The sequence below is a fragment of the Carassius gibelio genome, chromosome A21 (genome assembly GCF_023724105.1).
Source record: "Carassius gibelio isolate Cgi1373 ecotype wild population from Czech Republic chromosome A21, carGib1.2-hapl.c, whole genome shotgun sequence".
NCBI lineage: Eukaryota > Metazoa > Chordata > Actinopteri > Cypriniformes > Cyprinidae > Carassius > Carassius gibelio.
Genome location: NC_068391.1, coordinates 1,283,530 through 1,309,756, shown reverse-complemented (window position 1 = coordinate 1,309,756; position 26,227 = coordinate 1,283,530). Strand labels below are relative to the sequence as shown.

General features: G+C 36.8%; 1 protein-coding gene and 1 long non-coding RNA gene across 2 annotated transcripts in view; one reads left to right on the top strand and one right to left on the bottom strand.

Moving 5' to 3' along the window:
* LOC127941565 (alpha-adducin) overlaps nucleotides 1-26,227 on the bottom strand; it is a 190,907-nt gene that overhangs the window by 38,264 nt on the left and 126,416 nt on the right. The gene's annotated exons all lie outside the window — the stretch shown is intronic.
* On the top strand, nucleotides 3,647-5,265 carry LOC127941582 (uncharacterized). The gene is made up of 3 exons (XR_008149114.1): nucleotides 3,647-3,869; nucleotides 4,042-4,229; nucleotides 4,339-5,265. It is a non-coding gene; the product is annotated as an uncharacterized LOC127941582 (long non-coding RNA).

The window sequence follows — 26,227 nt, the reverse complement described above, 5'->3', positions numbered from 1 at the left end:
ATGGTTTTAACAATAACACCACAAATCATTGTTCTTGTAGCCATGGCAACTGCAAATTAACCATGGTTTTGTTACTTCAAATAATAACTTACAAAGTATTAATATACTGTAATATTTTTGTTGTTGTTGTTGCTATAAAAACAGACCTAAGCCATCAATAGCCTTTAATATGACTTAAAATGCATTATATAAAAAAATATTGAAGCAATAATGATTGGTTAATAATAACACTGTTAATACATAATGTAGGCAAATACAAAATAAACAATTTATGTACATGTACACTTACAGGACGATCAAATCCTTGTTTAGGCTACTGACCAAACATTTCATTCAAATATTCACTAAATCTTTCATTTCTGGACACCTTTTTGCTATAGATGACACAGCCTTTATAATTTCTTCAACAAAAAACGTGCATATCACAACCCTTACAGAAATAAACCATGGTTTTATCAGAGTAAAACTGCTTAGTTTCCTTTTGCATGATTTCTGAATGCTTAAGACTATAAAATAAATTAGTTAAGAATAAATTACTTATTTAGATTTGTAAATAATACAATTTATTCATTTAGTTTTTATTTGATTAAAGTTCTTTTTTCACCCCTATAGTAGGTTTTTTTTCCATCATCATATTTGAGGAAGGGGGGCACAACAATAAATCCTGCTTATGGGAACCCTGAAGGTGTTGTTATACACGTCTCTGGGAATGTGTGTTCTACCACACACACACACACACGCACACACACACACTAAAGCACGCGTGGTGTTTTCAGCTCTTCACTATATTAACACATGATGTATGCTACACATGTGCACTCCAGGGTGCTATGAGAGGATTTCACCATTTCATTTGATAAAACTATCATCATTCATTCGTATCGTATATACAGACTGACAGAAACGGCAATGTCTTTACGACAACCTGTCAAAATGAAATTTCGGAATAACTTGAAGAAATTCAAACAGAAAAATAGTACTATTGCACAGAAGAGTATGCTATACTTCAAGTAGGCCTATAGCTAATAATAATAGTTAATTAAAAAAAACACAGAAACTCTGGTTACAACCCTCCAAAATAAAAGTTTGGTCTAACTCAAAGAAATTATGTAAGAAATTGCACAGTAAAATATACTTAAAAAAAGATATACTATAACATTATTTTAAAGGAATATCACACAAGGTTTCATTGAAGTTTTAATTTAAGCTTGCCAAAACAATAACACCATATTTTTCAGAAACAATTTCTAAAAGTACATTTGTATTTGTGCCTATAATGTTTATTTATTAATTATTATTGTCAGCTAATAAAAGCTATGCTTCAGGACCATATTCATATAACATCTAAAGCTAAATGTAGCTCTTGACTGGTTGAGTTAGATGATGATTAACACTAAACTGTAGAAAATCAGTTGATTCTCCCCAGCTGGAAATGGCTGTTAAAATCTTGTGTTACTTATAATAAAGTGACATATTGATAAGACTGAATCTTTTATAATGCTCTTAATGACATGTGGATGCATACTGTATGCATTAGTGAGTGTGTGGTGCTTATTCCTTATATGAACTGTTTCAAATGCAAGACATTGATTGCATGAGATTAAGTTTGTAAATGATAGCCTGTGTCTTTTTGTAGTGTGCACATATATTTATCATCAAACTGTGATAACTGTAACTAAATTCAGTATATATACGTCTGCCGTATGTTGCCACCCCTCAAAAATTCCTGCCCCCTTCTCACCACCCCATCAATATTTTTCTAGATCTGCTCCTGGGGCCAGCTCTATAAAACAAGCAAGAGTTCTGTCAAGTGTCCTATAGATATACAGGTAATATATAGTATTATATTATTACAGTAGTACCAGTAAATATACAGGTTTTGCACACAATGCAATCTATCTGCTTGGACGTGAATGGCGTCATCGAGAGCAAAATAATAAACCTGCCCAGCAACAAACTTGAAAGTCAAAGCAGGACACATTGTTCACATAGCATTGTATTACACATTAACCCCAACAGAGTTAACATGACTCCATTAACAGAGCTGTTATTCTTTAACCTCTTCTGCTTTAAAGGTAAAAGGTAAAAATGCAAGTTCTAACCTGAACATTTCTATAAAGTAAAAACCGGTTCAGCTTCCAACATTATCAGTGATAGAAGAAAAGATTCTCGAAGCTTCACAGCAGAGAGAGAGATGTTGAACCTTTATTTACTGATTGAGCGTGTGTTTGTGTGTGTGTGTCTCTGTGTGTGTGCGCGTGCGGGTGTGTGCGCGCGCGGGTGTGTGCGCGTGAGTGTGTGCGTGTGTGAGTGTGTGCGTGTGCGCGCGTGCGGGTGTGTGCACGCGTGCGGGTGTGTGAGTGTGTGTGCGTGTGTGTGTGTGTGTGCGTGTGTGTCTGTGTGTGTGCGCGCGCGGGTGTGTCTGTGTGTGTGCGGGGGTGTGTGTGTCTGTGTGTGTGCGCGTGCGGGTGTGTGTGTGTGAGAGAGTGTGTGCGCGTGTGTGTGTGTGTGTGTATGTGCGTGTGTGTGTGTGTGTGTGAGTGTTTGTTAGTGAACCACCTGTGTGAGGCAGTAGAGGAGTAGTGCCTTCTTTATTTTTGTAGCTCATTCAGCCTTTACCCTTTGCTCCTATTTTTGGACAGGTCAGGGTGAGGTTAGATGGTTGTATTTTGGTTTATTTTGGTGCACAGGGAAGTTAGTTTATTTATGGGAAGTTAGAGGGTTGTTTGTTTGTAGTTTTATGATTTGCTAACCTCTGATCATTTGCCTCAGTTTCTTCTAATTTGTTTATTTATTTCGGGATTGTTTGTACTCAAATTGATCCAAAGATTAACCGAGAGAATAAGAGTTCATTGTGCTGTCATTTATGTTGCGGTCCTGACCTATATATATTTCACAATTTGCTTGATTGTTTTTCGAATTATTATTATTTTTTAATATAGTACAATTAATTGTTAATATATTTGCAATTTACTGTTATTAATGGAAACATATTTGTAATACAATAAATTGCCAGGGTGAAATAAGCCAAAAGTACTACGGGCATAACACAAAAATAATGCATTAATATCTGGTTTTTATGTTTTGATGACATTCTTGATAAACTTGATGATCTAATAAGGTGAATTTCAATCAAATCGATCTTGTGATTAATCTCTTCATGGACTTATTAAATAGAGCATATTAAATATACTTGAAGTTGCTTTAATTCAACACATAACTGCAGTAAATAGACTTTAAATTCTGCTTTACTTCAATTTTATTACAACTTATACTTAGCACAAAATACGTTGTTTGAAAAATAGCTACATTTAAGTTCAGTAATCATGAACACATTTGATGCACACCAATCATTAGTCTGACTGCAAGTACACTAAAGTAAGCCGAAAATTAAAATACTTCTCATATGTATTAAAACGCTTGCCAAAGATCAGTGCAAAGCGTTATTAAACCAGGAATGCAAACCCTAAAACAACATAATTCTCCTGAATGCATGAGGTGAAAATTCAGCACAATTCTAATCGGTTTATAAGCAGTAATTGATATACTGGAAACTGGTATTTCTCACCATATTAACGTATTGTCATAATTATACACACACTGGTCTATATATAGCTCAAATAGTTTGAATGCACTCAATTCTTCCAGACTATAAATGCTAATGAGGTCATAGAAAGAGTGTACTTCCTCATTGCATCATCGGTTGCTGAACTGGTTCGGTCAGCTCAGACTGTATTTAGTTTCCGTATAAAAGCAGAACACATCCATGAATGCAGACCAAACCTCTGCTGGCTATAAAACAAGGATCCTCCCTTTGGATCTTTACTACTGCGTGACTTTGGTCATCTACATCTCTCTCCGTCTCACAGGTGAGAAACATGTTTCTAACACACCATTTCATTCATCGTTGATCCCTTTTATACCGAAGAGCTGTGACGGGTTCTTTTGGAATTTATTAGTAATGTTATAACACTGCATTCCTCGTTTCATATCGTATAGCACAGCTGGCTTTTTAATCAAACTGCATTTGTGCAATTGTAGACACGAATGGAGTGTAAAAAGACAATAAAGGAAACAAAAGCTACAGGAGCATCAGAAAGCACAGATGAGCAAACAACGAGGACAGAGAGAGATGGAGGTCAGGAATAAGACACAAACCTGGGAATCACAAGAGAAGAGCAGACAGATATCAGCTAGATGTGAGAGTATGGAGGCGCTAAAGCCGTACTGTGAGTGTGTGTTAATCATTCATCACGTCTCAGACACATTCAGACTGTGTTTGATCAAAAACATGCTCATGTCAGTGAGGATAATCTCACATGTGTTTGTGATTTCTAGTGTAATGTGATCCAGAGAAGATGATTCTGATGTTATAAGATTCCCCTTCATCGCTGAAGTCCATCATCATCATCATCCTCATCATCATCAGACGTCTGATCAGCTTTTACACTCGTCTGAGCACAAACACACTTCAAGAGCTTCTTTCCCAGAGAATGCTGCACTTTACTCTCAATCATAAGATTGTTTTGATTTAACTAAATTTGTTTCAGTTACACTGCCTCATATTTCATGCATTTTCATTTACTATGCATGTTTTTGCATTCCTGAAATTTAATCGCTCATCCTGATTGGAATACAAAAACATGCATTGTAAATGAAAATGCATGCGATATTATATGGATGATATTTATAAGATTTATATGACACAATATGATATTGTGATTTATTTAATCTGATTTCAATCAGAATGGCCGTTTGTGAATTGAATGCATCTGGCTTCGGCTCTCATGCACTTCCAGTTATTATTAGCTGTTCAAAACAGCTGTTTAAAATAGCAAAACCTGGGTTTTATTATGATATTTTAATGAATTGTCATTATTAATATGTTGTTCTGTACTGCAAATTGTTATACAATTTATGACACTCAAATCTTAGTATTTTCATGAATCTGAAGTCTCTCACGTTCAGAAAATCCATTTTGCTATTTTATTTTGTGTCCTTCCATACCGTTTGTTGTATGTATTTATGAACTTTTCTCCCTATTCTTAATAGACTGTAATGATTCAGTATTCTGTTATTTGTGTACTATAGTGTCCTCAAACTGCTAGTCACATTATATCAATGCTGGAGTCTCACACACACACACACACACACACACACACTCTCTCTCTCTCACCCACACACACAGATCTCTGTAATGTATCAAGTTACTGTAACTGTGAGCTTCACGTTCTACAGGTGTGTGTGTGTGTGTGTGTGTGTGTGTGTGTGTGTGTAATAAATGTTTATTGTTCATTAAACAAGTTTAAAACTCTTTCTGATGTAGATCTGTAGATCTCTAAACTCAATCATCATAAATGTCTTCAGTATTCCTCAACAAGTATTTCTAGGTGTTTCTAGTGAAGAGCAGGATCTGATAACATTGAGCACAGCGCCACCTTCAGGCTGAATAACACAATGACACTATATGAATTGTGATAGAAATGAGAAATGTGGAGGGAAATCTCTACTGGATTGATTTAATAAAGTCCCAAGAGTTTGTGAGGAATCACTAAACACAGACAGAATGTTTGAGACGTGACTGAAGTGGATCTGCTGACTGGAATCCATCACTTCTGCTGATTTCATCTGAATCCAAGATCCGGATTCACAAAACATCTGAACGCTAAAATCAGCTGGGAACTCACCAATTTAGGAGAAAATCTTAAAATAATGCTCATGTCAATCCTAAATCGTCGTGTCTAACAACGTCCCTCAGCTGTTATAAATTCACTGTAAAACTGAAATCTCTTTTTATGAGCTTTTGAAGGTTTCTTTGGTTTTGTTCGACAATTGAATTATTGATTATTGCTCCGTGTGTTTCTTGTGTTGTCTGAGTTTCAGTGGCTTCGTACAGGACCAGACCTGATCTGACGCTCATGTTTCAGGTTACAGTGTGTGTGTGTGTGTGTGTGTGTGTGCACTGTGTCTTTTCCACATTCCTTCCTTCTTTGTGTAAGCATAGAGTGTTTCAAATTTCTCTCTCTTTCCTGATTTATTGAGGGATGGAGATCCTGGAGATAAACCTCTTCTGAGCTTCATCACGTGTGTCTGCTCAAAACACTGAGGCTCAGAGCAGTTCTGTCTTAGTTACTGTATATATTTGGATATATCTGAAGGTTGTACCACTGGGCCCTGTTCGAAATTGTTTAATTTGTAGGAGTGCAGCGGTTTCCTCCTACAATGCTCGCTGGTCCTGGAGATGCAACCGCACTTGTACTTGTTAACGCCCCCAGCCCTCTCACCAGTCTCCTCCGTAACAAACCCAAATCTCTCTCCTGGACTCCTGCCGCCTCAGAGGCCTTCCACACCCTCAAGGAGGCCTTTACGACCACCCCACTCCTGGTTCATCCCGACCCCGACCGACCCTTCGTGGTGGAAGTTGACGCCTCAACCACCGGAGTGGGAGCGGTCCTTTCTCAGCAGCAGGGGAATCCCAGTCGCCTCCACCTATGCGCCTTCTTCTCCCGGAAACTCAACCCGGCGGAGGTTAATTATGATATCGGCAACCGGGAACTGTTGGCCATCAAGCTGGCCTTGGAAGAATGGAGGCATTGGTGGGAGGGAGCCAAACACCCCTTTCTGGTCCTCACAGATCATAAGAACTTGATGCTTGAAATCGTCCAAATCGTCCACAGATGATTTGTTTTCCTGAAGGTATCATGAGTCTGGACCCAGTGTTTCTCCTTCTCACCACCAGAGGGAGCCATTTTCAATTCTCCCAGACTCATTTACCTCAAACTCTACAGACTCACATACTCACACACACAGCTGTCTCGGACTATATATTCTCGTCTCACTCACCACTCTGCCTGGCTGAATTAATTGTGTTTTGCATTCCGATTTCTACTCGCATTGCCAGTGTGATTTGATGTTTGTAGGGTGGATGCCAGCACCTTCTGTGGCTGGACTGTGTCCCGGTCTTGTCCTTGTTGGATCTGTTTCTGTTTTGTTTTTTGCCTTGTTGGCTTTTTGTTCATTAAGAGGAGTTTCTAACCTGCATTTGGACCCAGACCCTCTTTTTTCACAATGCATACTTACGGTGCCGTGACAGAAGGAAATTAAATTTAAGTGAAATAGCGTGCGGCATTCGGGTATACTATGTGTACGTATGCATAGGGTGCTGCCAAACGCTATTTGGCCAATAAAATTGGTGGGATGGTATAGGGCTTCAGGCATTCATCTCATTGAGAGGTGTTCCCATACGGTGACTTCACCACAGCATCGAAGTGACCTGTGAAAGGGAATCTTAGTTCTGCCTCTAACTCAATGTATAACTTCCTGGAATGAACTATTTGAGGTCTATGAATCACTTGAGTGATTTTATATATATATATATATATATATATATATATATATATATATATATATATATATATATATATATATATATATATATATATATATATAAATAATATATAGCGAAACAAACTAATGTAAAAGTCAACACGACGCGATAGCGTCATGAATATGCTAATTAGCCTATGGTGTCATCACTTTTAAAACTGACCTTAGCTACTTAGAATACTGGGCGGAGCCCTCTGAAGTTCCAACCTTTCTTTTACTGTCTATGGTTCCAACAGCAGCAGCTGAACGAAGTCTGCAAGGGTAAATAAAAAAGATCTTGTTATCTGAATAAGGCTAGTGTTTTCTTTATGTCTATAAATGCTCATATTTGATGTATTTGAGGTCTGAGACATGTGGAACCGGAGAGAGAGAGATAGATTTTGCCATCTTACGTTATTCATATTAAATAGCCATGTGAATACAGCAGCATTTCAGATTTTATAAAATGAGAGTTTGTCCAAATGTAGGTTATTTTACAGCAGGAAAACCGGAGCGCTCATAAAGAGCTCCAACTAACTCTGTGACCTGTTGATGAAAACATTATTTTAACAACGGACAAAATGCACGTTAATTCACTGATCAGAAACCTGTAACTGCATCTGAGTTTGACAGTTAAGTCCCTCCAGGATTATGTGATCGCTAAATTTATCACTAAAAAAGCAAACCCCGCTTTTAATTGAGTTACTGTATATTGAATTAACGAACCGAAAGCGGAACGAATCCGCACTATTTCGGTCCACACAGCGCGGACCGTTTATCTGCTCGAGCTGATCTAGACACCGTTATACACAGCGCTGGGATACAGTGAAGAAAGCAGTCTAATCAAGCGCGACCTAATCAATTTTAGGTTCGATATTCACCAAATATTCGTTTTCGTGTGCCTATAGCCTACTCTATAGAGTCAACAGTCCTAGAAAGATACCACTATCACGATTAGTTTTAACAATATGCAACAACTTTATATCTACATGAAAATATTATTTAAAAACCGCCTGAGTGTATTGTAGCAGCAAATTTAAACAGGAGAAAGCTTTGACGTGCTATAGCGTCGCTTGATGCGTAAGGGACCGTCTGACAATTCCACCGATTGGGTTTAAAACGTCCAATGTATTTTAACTAATGTAAACATTGCCAAACTGTAAGGCGTGTATAACTCATAATAATTTATTACAGATGGGATTTTGCCATATATGCAGTACAGTACACAATTCTGTTCATAAAAAACTACAGTAAGTTTATATAGTATAAAAACTACTACACCTATGGAGAGTCCCGGCAAACCACAAATTGTTTTCAAAGAATTATTTGATTTGGATTTGATTTGATTTGAAGAATTTATTTCACACACTTCATCATTTTAAAGAAAAAATTAACAATAGTTACATAAAGGTTAATGTGTGTAAAAAGGGGAAACCCCAAAGAAGCTACTGAAAGCTTTTAGGAGGGGGCCCAATAACACCATACAACATATAACATACAAGAAAAAAAGCTCAATCCAATAAACACAAATAATATAAATACAACAAGACAAACACTACAGCAAACAGACGATCCCAGCACAAATGTAACACTTTCAAAATGATCAAAAAGTATATGTTAAAAGCAGTTTATCCTTAACATTTTTCGTGAAAACGGAGACAGAATGCAACAATTTAAGGTTTTCCTCAAGCTCTTTCCAAATCTGTGGACCTCTACAGACAGCACTCAGGCTCGTACATTTCAATCGTCGTATTTTACCAGTAATTAAATGTTTTTCCCTTGTGTGATATGTATGCTGGGTTCGGCTGATTGGGACAAGTTCACACAACCTGTAATTTAACTTATGAACAACCTGGAATATCATACATGCATTATGAAAGGTATTATATTCGGTAAGTCTTAATAGACCAAGGCAATGAAACAAGGGACGCGAAGCGGTATTTGGCTCAGACCACGTTAATAACCGTATAATTTTTTTCTGTAAAGACTGTATTTTTTTCAGGTAGCTAGTAAAAGTGTTACACCATATGACATTGCAATAGTTTATATGGGACTCAAACAAGGTTTTATATAAGATGACAAGTGCTGACTGTGGGAGAAAATTTCTTATTTTTCGTTATTTCTTCCGGTTCCGGGTCGAGTACGCCATGCGCGTTTGTGCTGCCGCTTCGTATCCTGGATTGTTTGTACCAGTGCCTCTTTAATGATGCCACTAACATTAGTTATCTGCCGAATCAACCTGGTCAATCCCTGCCTTTTTTCTCTCTGTCTACTCCTTCTTCTGTCTCCGAGTTAATCTTGAAATCCAACCCTTCGTCTTGTCATCTTGACCCTGCTCCTACTACTCTACTGAAACTTTGCCATTCAGTTATTTCTGCACCTATCTCTCACTTCATCAACGCATCTCTTACCTCTGCTTCATTTCCTCTGTCACTCAAAACTGCAGCTGTTACCCCTGTTTTCAAGAAACCCAACTTTGATCCCTGAGTTTTAACTAATTATCGTCCCATTGTAAATCTCCCCTTCATAGCTAAATTACTGGAAAGCACTGTTGCCTCCCAGCTTCAGTCTTTTCTAGTTGAAAATAATCTTTTTGATCCTTTTCAATCTGGTTTTCGCCCTATGCATAGTACTGAAACTGCTCTAGTTAAGGTACTGAATGATCTACTTCTCTCTGGTGATTCTGGTTCTCTGTCTATGCTTTTGCTGCTCGACCTCAGCTCTGCCTTCGATACCGTCTCCCATCAACTTCTCATTTCGCGCCTTTCGGATGTGGGTATTTCTGGTGCTGCTCTTTCCTGGTTCTCCTCTTATGTCTCTGGCAGACTGTTTTACATTTCACTTCAGAATTTTCGCTCACCCACTGTCCCCCTGAAGCAAGGTGTCCCTCAGGGATCCGTTCTTGGGCCATTATTATTTATAATCTATATAATCCCTCTTGGTCAGATCCTCCGCCGTCATGGTTTTAATTATCATTACTACCTGTACATCAACTTTATCTTTCACAACTGACAAAATCTCTGCCTGTGTACATGAAATAAAAGATTGGCTTCATTCAAATTTTCTAAAACTTAACACAAAACTGAGATTATTTTCACTGGACCTTCATCACTCACTAATAAAATTCCTACTAACTTCACCTGTGAGATCACCGGCTCTCTTATCAAACCATCTAGTACTGTTAAAAATCTTGGTGTAATTTTTGATTCCTCTCTATCTTTTCACTCTCACATTAATTCCATCACTAAATTGGCATTCTTTCATCTACGTCGTATCGCTCAGCTCTGTTTCTTTATCAGTATCTCAGATGCTGAAACTGTCATCCATGCATTTGTCACCTCACGTCTTGATTACTGCAATGCACTTTTCATCGGCCTATCAGCTAGCTCCATTTCCAAATTACAATACATTCAAAACTCTGCTGCCAGACTACTCACCCACACCAAGCGTTCTGCACATATTTCCCCAATTCTGCATGATCTTCACTGGCTTCCTGTGGCTTACCGTATTAAATTCAAAATTCTCCTTCTCGCTTTTAAGTCTCTGCATGGCCTTGCTCCCCCCTACCTCTGTAACCTGCTTCTCCCTTACACCCCAACTCGCTCTTTACGATCCGCCGATTCCAGCCTTCTCGTTGTCCCTCGGCATCGCCTTGCTTCAATGGGGGGCAGATCATTCAGTGTTGTTGCACCCAAAATGTGGAACTCTCTCCCCCCATCACTCCGTTTTGTTAACACTATCTCTGAATTCAAATCCATGCTCAAAACACACCTATTTTATGAATGTTATAGGTCTTAGTGTGTTTTTTATTTATTTTCATTTTGTTTTTTTTGTTTTTCCTCTCTCTCTGCTGGTTGCTGCCCCATCTACCCAATTCTCACTTACTGTACTTGCACTCTCATTTGCCTATTGTTGTTCTGTCTGCTCTCTTTGTCAATTGCCTTTATTGTTGTTTGTTTATTGTAACGTGTCCTGAGCTCTGGAAAGGCGCTATATAAATAAAACTTATTATTATTATTATTATTATTATTTAGAAAAATAATCCAACGTATTTTGATAATTTTTTAAATAACTGCTCAATATGAAATATAAATTGTAGACATTCATCAATAAAGATTCCGAGAAATTTAGTGGTATTTACTCTTTCAATAATTTGTTCATTTATTTTAAGACAGAAATGCTTATTTGCCAATTTATTTTGTTTGGAATGAAATACGATGTAGTTTGTCTTGTTTATGTTAAGAGATAATTTACTGCACCGAAACCAGATAGCAACATTTCTTAGCTCTCTATTTATTATTTCTTCCATTTCATCTGGACTCTTATGTGACATAAATAAGTTTATGCAAATAAAATCTTGTGTAAAGCCATTGTGGAATTTTCTAAATCATTTATATATATTAAAAAAAGAAGATGGCCCAAAATGGATCCCTGAGGGACTCCACATTTAATGGGTTTACTTACTGAAATTTGTTCATTGATACTTACATACTGCTGTCTACCAAACAAATAACTTCTGAACCAGCTAAGGGCTAATCCTCTAACTCCATAATGGTGTAATATATTCAATAGGATGTCAAAATCAATAGTATCAAACGCCTTAGCTAAATCTAAAAAAATACCAATACCGCTTTCGCCTTTATCAATGGCATCATTAATTTTTTCAATCAGATCAAGTACCGCCTTGCATGTGGTTCTTTTAAAATTAATTAAATTAAATAAATTAATTTCATGCGTATATTTATTATCCAAATTTGAGGATTATTATCTACTGTACATACAGTAAGATAGAAATTGGCAAAATTGTACCTATAGTAAATCAGTCTATTAAGTACAAAGGTACAAAAGCCTTTGGGACATGAAAAAAAAAAACATTTTTGGTGAACTACAGTATTTTTTTTCCTAAGAATTATTATGTTCTGTATGTACAGTAAGGAAGAAATTAGCAAAATTGTACCTGTAGTAAGTCAGTCTCATAACAACAAATGTACTACAGTCTTTGGAACATGGGAAAATCATGTTGGTCGATTACAGTAATGGGTTTTGAAGATTAATGATGTATTGCATTTACAGTACAGTAAGGCTGATATTTGCAACCTTGCAGCTGTAGTAAGTCAGTCTTGTAACTACAAATGTATTAAAACCTTTGGTCACCCTTATGGTGAATTACAGTAATGTATATGAATAATTGAATAATTATGTATTGTATATACAGTAAAGGAGATATTTTCACATTTCACCTGTAGTAAGTCAGTCTTGTAAGCAAAAATTTACTACAACCTTTGGAACATGAAAAAACCCTTTGTTGATTTAAAGTAACTGTTTTTAAAGAATTATTATGTACTGTACATACAGTAAGGAATATATTGGCAAAAATTCACCTGTGGTAAATCAATCTTGTAAATGCAAACTTACTACAACCTTTGGAATATGAAAAAAACCCTTTTGATGATTTACAGTAAAGGTTTTTTTTTTTTTAGAATAATTATGTACTGTACATACAGTAAGGGAGGGAATGGCAAAAATTAACCTGTAGTAAATCAGTCTTGTAGCTACAAGTGTACTACAACCTTTGGAACATAAAAAAAAAAAACCTTTTTGGTGATTTACAGTTTTTTTTAAACAATTATTATGAACTTTACGTACAATAAGGGAGATATTGGCAAAATTTCACCTGTAGTAAGTAAGTCTTGTAACTATAAATTTACTACAACCTTTGGAGCATGAAAAACCCCTTTTGGTGATTTACAGTAATTGTTTCTTATAATCTCCTGTTTTGACTTTTTTAGATTATTTCTCTGCATTGCCCTGACTATAAACGAAACTTGTTCCAAAAACTATTATTATTACTATATTACTATACATCTTCCCAGCAGCACTTAAGAACCTACATGATAGTTTTTTTCTAAAGGTCTCAAACACAACCAATGACATCCAACAGATTTAAAACCATTTTATATTTCATTGTTTGTTGTATTGTTTTATTTAAATCTGAACATCTGTTTGTTTTCAGAAAAACTGAAATGTAAATCGGTAAACACTTACATTACAACACAAAGTTATGAAATAATACTCATTTTGTGATATTACATGTAATATTTTTATGTCTAGGAATTATGATCAATACCATCTATGAATATTTTTTCACAGTTCATAAATACAAGGACTATTTATGTATTAATTTATTGCGATTGTACTCATGTAACACTCATCTTTAATTCAAGACAATTGAGTAAAAAATTACAAATGTAATAAAATAATGAACTGATAGACATCACCATACTTCCCCATGTAATTAATTACGAATGGCACACAATTTTTTTGGATTCGAAGTTTTTTATTAATATTATGATGAAATATTCAAATGTGGCATTGTCTTATTACATATGTACTAATTTGCATACATTTCCAGCACATTAATCTGAATTGAAAAGGAGAGTTCTTTTTCGATTTTGATTTTATTTTATTTTTTTATTTGATTATATTTTATTTCTTTTTCAAATTCTTGTTTGATTTTGATTTTATTACTACATAAATCACAAAAATAACTACCAAAAACAAAACAAAAAAACACTATTACTTTTTTTTTTTTTTTTTAGGAATAAAATATATAAAATCAGGCAAATTGTATATATGTATGTTAAAATAAAACCAGTAAAAGCATTCAGAAAATAGACTAAAAATTGAATAGATTAAAACTGTTTGGATTGTGTAAGTGATGCTGAAGTGAAAAATCTCACTTTGAGAAAATGGCCCTAAAGATCTGATTGATCTGATTGATTGAAATCCAACTGAAATCTACAGACACATATAGATCAAGTTTAATAAAATAAACCCTCATATTCTGTATGTTTTCTTCCTCTGTCTTTAATCCCTCACTCTCTGAAACACACGAGAACATTGAAGAACATCAAGGAATGAAACATCACTCTGTTTTTAAAATAGCACAAACATCAAGAGTTCTTAAACTGTATTATATTTCATCTGAATTTGATGCACTGATGTTTGATTCATTAATGCACCAGCTGTAACTTCACCGTTCATGTTGTCTGCATGATTAAATAGGAGTAAATGAGATGAGGACATGGAAAAACACACGCAGAAAGATGCTGGAGCAGCAGAGACCACAGAGGAGCAAAGAACAAGAGGAAAGAGAGAAACAGAGGACAGAAATGAAACACAAACCAGTGGAGAGAAAAACAGACAGAAGCTTGTTAGATGTGACAGTATGAAGAGAAGAAGACCAAACTGTGAGTGTTGTTCATTGTTGAAAATTATCTTGCTAGATATTCTTCACATTCCTGTTATAAAGTGATATAATCAAACAGATTCAAGACTTCCTGCAGTCACAGATGAGTGAAATATTTACACGTGTTTCATTGATGTATTTCTTTGATAATACTAAAAAAATATAAATCAAAAACAATGACAATAATATATATATGTTCATGATTTCTAGTCTCAGATGATCCAGAGGGGCCAGTAAAGATTGATTATGATGTTCTCAAGAGCAGAACAACATCATCATCATCATCATCATCACAGACTCAATGCACAGAAGTCTGTAGAGCTCCAGGGCCCGTATTCATAAAGAATCTTAATGCAAAAAGTAGCTCCTAGTGACAAAAATCTGAGAAATTTCTTAGAAATGTGGGCGTTTACTCCTAAAATTAAAGAAAAAATCCTAGTAAAGAAAAAAAGTTATTCAGAAAGCATCTTAACCCTTAAAAGAGGTCTGTAGGTCGAACTTGTTAGGAGCACAGACGAGGATTTTTAAGAGGCTTAAGAGTTTCTTTAGCAGAGGAGAAAATGGCAGAAAGACAGCAGAAGAAATGTGTTGTAGACATTGGATGACAGTGAGTTAATAAGACGCTATAGATTAGATCGTGCAGGGATCATGTTTGTGACTGATCTTATTAGAGACGTGCTAACATCTCCGACAGAAATTAAAGTAATTACTACATTACAGTGTTGTAGTCGAGACCAGCTCATTCGAGTCCAAGTCCAGATCGAGTCCAGAGAGGGTCGAGTCCGAGTCAAGACCGAGACCAGAGAGATTGGGTCTGAGACAAGACCTAAAGAAATCTTCAAGAGTATGTCAAATGTTTGGTGGAAACAATAAAGGTTAAAAGGGCCACATAGTATGTGGTGTAAAGGTAATTTTATTAGTATTATGAAGTGTTACTTGTCAATATTAAGTGCTCATTTTCACATAACATCGTTGTACCACTATACACATCCATATAACCTTTCTAGTACACATAATATTACTGTACGACTCTATATTGTAATTCTACATAACACTTCTAGCACAAGTAACATTACTGTACCACTATACCTGTAAATGTTCAACTGTAACAGCTTTTACATAACTTTTAACCTTGAAGCTTAACTAATGACTGCTAATATCCTTACAATGTCTTGGATTATGTGCACTTTAGATGTTGTGAAGATTACAGATGGGCAAAATTACTTTTCAAAAAAATAAGTGAGGAGACCATCCTGCTACCCAACCAAGCACGATGTGGTCTCATGATCAATCCACCCCGACTAAAAACACTCTACTGGTGCAGAGGAAGCGAGGACTGACAACAGTTACCATTTCATCACTTTCTGTAACAGCAACGGAATATTCTAATGCTAATTTCCCTGGATGGTGCGTTTTAATGCAGGGTAAAATACACACTATTTTTTTTAGTTACGGAGGGTATACACACAAGAGCCGACTGACTGTCCAGGAAAATTTAATCCAAAAGTGTGTATGTGCCAGGGGAAGAAAGAAAGAAAGCTGGATCAAATGCCATATAAGTTCAATGCATTCTGTCAGACATGTTTTTGGGGGGAGATGTTTAGTGTTGAGACAGTCAGTCTGTGTCTGTATTCATTATATAATTTAATTAAACGATATTTGTTTTTTTCTGTGACCATTTTGTCCTACTTTGTAAAAATAACACAGTTGAGAGAAATAATGTAGCAATGTGGCTTCCTGGAAAGCGGGATCACTACAGGCGGATGGCAGGAGGGTAACTTAAGGCCGGTGACACACTGGCTGCGTGCCAGAAGCGTGGTGGCTGCTTCGCGTTTTCTGTGTCTTTACACACCAGAAGCGTGCCTGCACGCGGCGCTCGGCGCGCTGCAGGTGACAGAAGGAGGCCGTCCCGAATCTTCCTTTAAGAATGGCCTTGAGTTCATCCACTAACTGGGCTAACAGTAAACACTGTTCCTCTGTCCAGTTTGGTTTTCTCGCCCTTCTTGGTTTTGATTCCATGTTTGATACATTAAAACCAACATTCAAACCGCCACTTAAATAGGACAGCAATCACTGGAATTAGAAAGAGTGGAACAATTTTTATCATTCTAAGCCAATCAAATACCTTATAGGAAATTAAAAGCATGGTAAATAAAAAAAGGATTTATATACACACTTATAATGTGTGTGTGTGTGCGTGCGTGCGTGCGTGTGTGTGTAAGAACAGTCAAATAGGAAAACTCCTACGTAAAATTTTTTAAGCTAGAATCTTCATGAATACGGGCCCGGACTTTTTTCAGACTCAATCTGCAACAGCGGTTCTTTCCCTGATGACGGATGACTGATGATTAAGATTTATTTCTGGATCACACAGAGGGCTTTGTGTTTTACAAAACTGTGCATATTGCACTGCGAATTCTTACTTGTCAGCGTTCCACTCTTCATCTCTTTCTATTGCTTTTTCATTCATGCTTCTTTTTCCTCTACAATGTTCCAATAATTCCTGCTCAATAAAATCTGCACAGATATATTCTCTTATCACCCAGACCTAACATGCAGTAATGCTTTACACATCTGACTAGCTGGTTGGTAAAAAACTACAGCCAATTAAATAATCTTAAATGTATTTAAATGCAAAATATTATTTTGTATTTAAAATACATATTTTAAATGTATATTCAATATTGCCCATCCCTGATTATATGGTATAGATATTTATTAATATTTTGCACTGTTTAACCATTACAGTCATAAAATACACATTCTGTTGTTCATCATACACAATCCACCATCCCCTGTATTGGATAAAATAAATAAATCAAAAAACCCTATTAATTCTGAGGGCATTTACCAATGTCTTCATGATGCAATAGTGACATCATTATCAAAATGTGAAAATTCAAGTGTTTTCTATTAAAAGTGCTTTTACAAACTGAAACTGTTGGGAAATAACAGGTAAAGACCAAGTAGCATTCTGGATTGACTGCTTAGAGAAACAAACAGCTTCTCCACATGAACTGTCATCTGGTTGTAGGCTGTTGGTGAATGAGTCTTTTCTTTTTCCTTCTTTTCCTAAAAAGGGCGATGTACAAACCTGATTCAAAAAAATTTGGGACACTGTACAAATTGTGAGTAAACTAAAAAAGAGCTAAAAAGATTTCATGAGAACTACACATTCCAAATAAAGTTGGCACAGGTGCCGGAAAAGTTAAATATAAGGAACAGCTGGAGGACCAATTTGCAACTTATGAGGTCAATTGGCAACATGATTGTGTATAAAAAGAGCCTCTCAGCGTGGAAGTGTCTCTCAGAAGTCAAGATGGGCAGAGGATCACCAATTCCCCCAATGCTGCGGCCAAAAATAGTGAAGCAATATCAGAAAAGAGTTTCTCATAGAAGAGAAGTTATCATCATCTACAGTGCATAATATCATCCAAATATTCAGAGAATCTGGAACAATCTCTGTGTGTAAGGGTCAAGGCCGGAAAAAAACAAACTGGATGCCTGTGATCTTCGGGCCCATAGACGGCACTGCATCACATACAGGAATGATACTGTAATGGAGATCACAACATGGGCTCAGGAATACTTCCAGAAAACATTGTTGGTGAACACAACCCACCGTGCCATTCGCCGTTACCAGCTAAAACTCTATAGGTCAAAAAAGAAGCAATATCTAAACATGATCCAGAAGCGCAGGCGTTTTCTCTGGGCCAAGGCTCATTTTAAATGGACTGTCATGATGCCATGTCATCCGGACTAAAGAGGACAAGGACAACCCAAGTTGTTATCGTTGCTCAGTTCAGAAGCCTGTATCTCTGATGGTATGGTGTTGCATGAGTGTGTGTGGCATGGGCAGCTTACACATCTGGAAAGATGAACACCATCAATGCTGAAAGGTATATCCAAGTTCTAGAACGACATATGCTCCCATCCAGACGTCGTCTCTTTCAGGGAAGACCTTGCATTTTCTAACATGACAATGCCAAACCATATACTGCATCAATTACAACATCATGGCTGTGTAGAAGAAGGATCCGGGTACTGAAATGGCCAGCCTGCAGTCCAGATCTTTCACCCAGAGAAAACATTTGGTGCATCAGAAAGAGGAAGATGAGATAAAGAAGAACTAAGACAGTTGAGCAACTAGAAGCCTGTCTTAGACAACAATGGGACAACATTCCTATTCCTAAACTTGAGCAACTTGTCTCCTCAAGTCAAGTCAAGTCACCTTTATTTATATAGTGCTTTAAACAAAATACATTGCGTCAAAGCAACTGAACAACATTCATTAGGAAAACAGTGTGTGAATAATGCAAAATGACAGTTAAAGTGAGTTCATCATTGATTTCAGTGATGTCATCTCTGTTCAGTTTAAATAGTGTCTGTGCATTTATTTGCAATCAAGTCAATGATATCGCTGTAGATGAAGTGACCCCAACTAAGCAAGCCAGAGGCGACAGTGACAAGGAACCGAAACTCCATCGGTGACAGAATGGAGAAAAAACCTTGGGAGAAACCAGGCTCAGTTGGGGGGTCAGTTCTCCTCTGACCAGATGAAACCAGTAGTTCAATTCCAGGCTGCAGCAAAGTCAGATTGTGCAGAAGAATCATCTGTTTCCTGTGGTCTTGTCCTGGTGCTCCTCTGAGACAAGGTCTTTACAGGGGATCTGTATCTGGGCTCTAGTTGTCCTGGTCTCCGCTGTCTTTCAGGGCAGTAGAGGTCCTTTCTAGATGATGATCTCCATCTGGTCTGGATACGTACTGGATCCGGGTGACTGCAGTGACCCTCTGATCTGGACACAGACTGGATCTGGTGGCTACGGTGACCTCAGAATAAGAGAGAAACAGACTAATATTAGCGTAGATGCGATTTTTCGAATGATGCAAGTACACAGGGTGTTATGTGAAGTGTTCCCGGTTCCGGTTTACCTAATTAATGCAGCCTAAAAATCCTTTAACGGATTTGGATATTAAAAGCATATTAGTATGTTATGTGTATGCCAGGTTAAAGAGATGGGTCTTTAATCTAGATTTAAACTGCAAGAGTGTGTCTGCTGAAAAACAGTTAGGTTATTCCAGAGTTTATTCCAGAGTTTAGGAGCCAAATAAGAAAAGGATCTGCCGCCCGCAGTTCCGAATCTGCCACGTTTTTCTCACACAACTTCTGTGATAATTCCAGAGCAAATTACCTACTGTTTTTCAGCAAACTCAGTGATTCTCTGAGAATACTAATCCCGTCCGAATGCGAATGTCTGTGATTGCTGGTGATTTTTTTATTTCACAACGCGTTTCCTTGTGTGTTTTGGTCAACGTGAATTACCGTAGATGCTCTTACCGCGCGCATGTTTGATATATTTGCTTACCGGCAAAGAAATAATAATATTTCATAACAACTGAAATATATTTGTAATATTCTAAAAAAATGTGTCCATCAATGATGGCAATCAGTAGACTCATTTCTAATGAAGAGACCAATTTATATGAAATATTTTCATGTAGGCTTTTAATTATAAACATTGTTTAATTGTCATTATAACTAGCTATCTCACAAAGGTTTGTTCACAGTGTATTTCTGATTTTACAGTGGGGTTATTTTGTTGCAGTTGATTTCAAAAAGACAAGTAAGCAGCATGTAATAAAATAAGAACAAATCAACAAATCACTAATTGTAGCAAAAAAAAATAACTGACTTTTTTCAGGTAGGTCTAACGGTAAGGCTTTTAAGAGATTATGTTTTATTTTTTTCTACTAATTATATCCTAATAATGTTTAGTCCTTATCAGAACACGATCATCACATAGTGTTTAGCAGATTAGTGAATGAGAGAGCAGTGTTCTCAGAGCTGCACTATACATATACAGGACACACGCTACAGCAAACGGAAGCTGTACTTCATAGATGTTTCCTGTCTGCTTGATTTCTGAGTGTGCTTTGCTGTTCTTACTTCATGCCTTTAACATTTATCCCTTCTATATGAACTGGAGGAAAATAATCATTTATTTGTGTTTAATCTCCAGTTTCTCATGATTCAGACAGACCTGCAGAGATTCATTCAGATGTTTCAAACAGAGACATTCACAGATCAGGTGAGATATTAATAATCATTTTATTTTATAGTACAACTGTAAAAATACAATACCAATACTAATATCTTTTTCATTTTCAGATGATAAACCATCAAGCTTTTATTTAGTCAGAAAACAGCAGGAAGCTCTTGACAAATCTGGAGAAATGGAGCATGATGTGCATCAGACTGACTGAGAGCTGGGACTTTTATTATGAAGGGACATCAGCACACACACACACACACACACACAGATCTCTGTAATGTCTCAAGTTACTGTAACTGTGAGCTTCATGTTCTACAGGTGTGTGTGTGTGTGTGTGAGTGTGTGTGTGAGTGTGTAATAAATGTTTATTGTTCATTAAACAAGTTTTAAACTCTTTCTGATGTAGATCTGTAGATCTCTAAACTCAATCATCATAAATGTCTTCAGTATTCCTCAACAAGTATTTCTAGGTGTTTCTAGTGAAGAGCAGGATCTGATAACATTGAGCACAGCGCCACCTTCAGGCTGAATAACACAATGACACTGTATGAATTGTGCTAGAAATGAGAAATGTGGAGGGAAATCTCTACTGGATTGATTTAATAAAGTCACAAGAGTTTGTGAGGAATCACTAAACACAGACAGAATGTTTGAGACATGACTGAAGTGGATCTGCTGACTGGAATCCATCACTTCTGCTGATTTCATCTGAATCCAAGATCCGGATTCACAAAACATCTGAACGCTAAAATCAGCTCAGAACTCACCAATTTAGGAGAAAGTCTTAAAATAATGCTCATGTCAATCCTAAATTGTCGTGTCTAACAACGTCCCTCAGCTGTTATAAATTCACTGTAAACCACGGCTTCTGGGGGATTATTGCTTTAACAAGTGATGTTGTTGAGTGCTGAAGTATTATTAATGTTTGAAGTATTATGGAAATGTTTGATGCATATTTGTTTTTCTGTGTGTAACAGTCATGTTTGATTCTGTGTGTCTTAAATGTAGGCTAGTGTTGTTGTGTGTATGTCATGTATTGTGAGAGGAACGTGAGAGGACTGAGAGAACCACTTTTTATGAGCTTTTGAAACTTTGGTTTTGATCTATAATTTAAGCACTGATTATTGCTCTGTGTGTTTCTTGTGTTATCTGAGTTTCAGTGGCTTCGTACAGGACCAGACCTGCTCTGACGCTCATGTTTCAGGTTACAGTGTGTGTGTGTGTGTGTGTGAGATGACATACAGCCAGGTATGGTGACCCATACTCAGAATTCATGCTCTGCGTCAAACCCATCCAAAGTGCACACAGTGTTCACAGAGCAGTGAACACACACCTGGGGCAGTGAACACACACACACACACACACACACACACACACACACACTGTGAACACACACCCGGAGCCGTTAACATTACTGGACGTTAAATGCGGTGCGTTACTTTGCATTTATTTAATAAACTATGTAATCCGAACGCACCCTCTGTCTCACACAGCGAGTGAGCAGGTGAGTTAATAACGAGATAAGCGATTATGATTGGCTAAGGCAGAGTCATGTGTTTCATGGTAGCCAATCAGAGCCAGTACGTGTTTTTGCGCCAGCGGCGTCAAACACACACAACACACGCACGCACGCGAGATTCGCAGCAGCAGCAGAAATGGCGAGTCAGGAGCAATCTGATGAAAAGTTGGCATTTTCAAGGTGGAGATATAAGCACTACTTCAAATTCATTGTGGTCAAAGGCAAGAACGTGCATGTAATGTGTGACACGCATCTACAAAGCTAGTGGCCAAAAACACTGTGCAGGATAAAACTCTTGCTGTCTGTTGACGTGCAATAAATATTGAAAGTTATGTACGAACACCTGTCTGTTCTACTCATTTTAACTGACTTGTGAAAACTGTTCCAAAAAAAAAAAAAAAAAATTGACATATAGCAGCTTTTTTTTTTTTTTTACAGTAACGCAAATAGTTACTTTCCCTGGTAACGAGTTCAGTTACTAACTCAGTTACTTTTTGGAACAAGTAGTGAGTAACTATAACAGTAACGTTCCCAACAGTGTGAAAGAGAAGTGAATCTTCCCTCAGTGAGTTCTAGTGGTTCACTCTTTAAAACACTAGAAACATGATTTGTGTTGAGGTAAATGTGCAGAAATATTTTAGTCTCTGTAAAATCTGCAAAATGTTCTTCTAATATGCATTATTTATGCTAAGATCAGTAATGAGCTTATGAGCGGTTTTAGATGAAATTCATAGAAGAAAAACTACAGACAAAACAAGAATACACACACAGTCAGACTGACACACTGGAATAAACAGAAAAGTTTTTTTTTATTTCTCAATATCTTATAAAAACTCATACATACATATAAGGTATATCTGACTTTCACCAGTTTATAGTGAAAAGTGAAAAGACGTGTGACCCATACTCATTTAAAGAGGTCATATGATGCTGCTAAAAAGAACATTATTTTGTGTATTTGGTGATGAAATGTGTTTATGTGGTTTAAGGTTCAGAAAACATTCTGTACATTATTGTTTCTCCTCTAAACCCATCTTTATAGAAACAGCTGTTGAGCCACAGACACATCACAGAAAACAGTCCTCATCCTCCAGAAAATGAGCTGCACATCTGAATATTTGTGCTTCTCTGATCCACAACAGCGTTGAAACACAACTTAACCACTGATTTCTTTTGGAAGTCTGAACAAAGTAGCTTCACTTTCACAATGAAACACACAGTGACTTCACGTCATTGCAGTGGCGGGAACAGAGAGAATAAAAGTCACGCTGTCTTTCTTTGTGCAAACATTTGTCGTTTGCTACTCTGCAGATCTTCTTCCTGCACCAAGAGCTTGTTACACTTCAAAGAGAAAGGAAACATTGAAATCGCATCATATGACCTCTTTAACACATCCAAGCACACACACACACACTCACACGTGTTTGTTTTTGTGTAAAGTGTGTTCATCCCATAGGTGTAATGGTTTTTATTCTGTACAAACTGTATATTCTATGTCCCTTCACCAACCCTACACCTAACCCTAACCCTCACAGGAAACTTTGTGCATTTTTACTTTCTCAAAAAAACTCATTCTGTTGTGTGTGTGTGTGTGTGTGGGCATGTTTTTGTGACATATCAGGACACAACTCTGTATAATGACATGGGTATGACACAGGTATTACAAGGAGAGGGTGACTTATGAGGACATAACCCATGTCCCCATTTCTCAAAACACTTATAAATCATACAGAATGAGTTTTTTTGAGAAAGTAAAAATGCACAAAGTTTCCTGTGAGGGTTAGGGTTAGGTGTAGGGTTGGTGAAGGGAGAACACAGCGTGTTGTTAAATAGATGTGTCGCCTTAGTGGCGCGAACATTTTCACGTAATCGTGCTGCTCGTATGAGGATGTTTGCAAGGTACCAGCTGAAGTGCAGCAAGGACTTTGCAGTTTTGAGTTTTTATGCGTTTTGCACCTCTGCCGTAGACCAAAGCGACCCTTTCCCTGCCATGTTGGTTTTGCAAACTCAATTTTTCCAGAGAGTTTTCTTATTCAATGAGCCATGGAAAGTCAAACTGACTTTACTTACCATTTTCATATTTCATATCAAAAACATGTGCATTTTCTATTCTTAAACACAAATATAGTTTTCAGACTATTAGCTTGAACAGAAACTTCTAGTTATAATTTCTTCTCATTTATCTTGTGTTGCACTTTGACATTTGTCTGATCAACTCTAAACACACACACACAGGTGCAACATGTGATGTTTAAAATGTGAGATAATGCTAATATGTTAGTCATTGAATCTGTAATAACTCTTTTCACTATCAGTGTTATTTGAGTATCACTGAAATAATATAATAGATTTCATCATTTGTGTTTACCAGTGCCTCACACGCCCCCGGAGGGCGTCACCTGAGGCGTCAGTGTTTATACTCAGAGACAACAGATGATCTCAGAGCTGCACTGAAGATAATCAGTGTAGTCAGACGGTTCTATTACATTGAAACCTAAACTCTAAATTGGATATCGGTTTTTGTTTTCAACAGAAAATGTAAAATATTTAAGAGAGATTAATTAATGTCAGAAGATCTGTGGAGCATCACAAACTGCAGGAGAATTAAACGGAGGAAAATGGCAAACAAAGAGGACGAGAGAAAATCTAATGAATCGAGAGAAAAAAAGACCCTGAAACTAATCAGACAGAACAGCATTAATAGTGGAAAACCAAACTGTGAGTATATACGATATTAAATATAAAACATTATAACTTTTCTTTCATCTCTGGTGTCTGAATGTATTTATCCACTCTATAAAAACTGATGTTTTAGTTTCTGATGATCCAGACAATTTCAGTGACACACAGACGAGGTGAGATTCTCACTGATCACACACACATACAGAGACTAAATTCACTCAGTTCTATTCCTCTGACAGTGTGTGTGTGTATGTGTGTTATATTTCTGAGAGTGTGTTTTCTCTTCAGACAGGAGCAGCTCCCTTTACTGGACCTGCAGAATATTCTTTATATTCAGTCTCTGATTAAATACAATACATTTAACATTGTTTGTGTTTTAATGTTATATACATTCAAAATATCATATACCTATTTAATCAACATTTCGGAGAGCTCCTACTTGTTCCACCTGACAGATTCATTTAGGGGTTGATAGTGGTGCTAGAAAGCATAATTATTTCCCAGTCCTAGGACGTGTACGGCTCCAAATAGAGTGACGTATTGTCATCTTGAGACTGTGGAATAGGTGCAGCACGTGTCCCTGTTTGCCTAGCTACTTTGTTACCATAGTAACCTCCAGTAGTTCCTGATGTAATGAATTGTCATGGGAACTAATGATGGTCACTATGGTAACAAGGCACGAAAAGGCAAACAGGGAGGCAGAACACAGGAGGAGCACAGACACACGTTACAAAACAAGAGCCTTGAAACACAAGACAGTGGATTGCAATAAATTTTGTTTTAAAACAATGTTTTCATTTTGTTGTATTGTCTCTCCTAATGGTCAAAGATGAATGAGAGGGATATGGATTTAGAAATGTGTCTTTATTACATGCGAGAAAATAAAAGATCTGAGAGAAAAAAAAAAGTTTGAGAGAAAAAGTTATCACACTGATAGCAAAAAAAACATTTCATGAGAGAAAAAAGAATATTTGAGAGAAAAAGTTTTCATGCCAATAGCAAAAAATAATAATATTTGAGACTAAAAAAAGTTTTGAGAGAAAGTATTTTCTCATTGAACATAAAAAAATATACATTTGAAATTTGTATTATTATTTCTGAGAAAAAAATCTCTCTCAAAATACTTTTAAAAAAACTCTCAAATATATATTTTTTGCTATCAGTGTGAAAATATTTTCTCAAAAAAAAAAAAGTTTCTCTCGAAACCCTTTTCTTTGCTCTTGATGCAATTTCTTGCTCTGGTGTCAGGATTTTGCTTTCACTGTGAGAATTGTGTCATGGGCGGGGCCACGTTCCTATTGGCCAGTCGGGTGAGCATCGTCTTGTCTTGGGAGTCGAACTGAATCATTACACCATCAC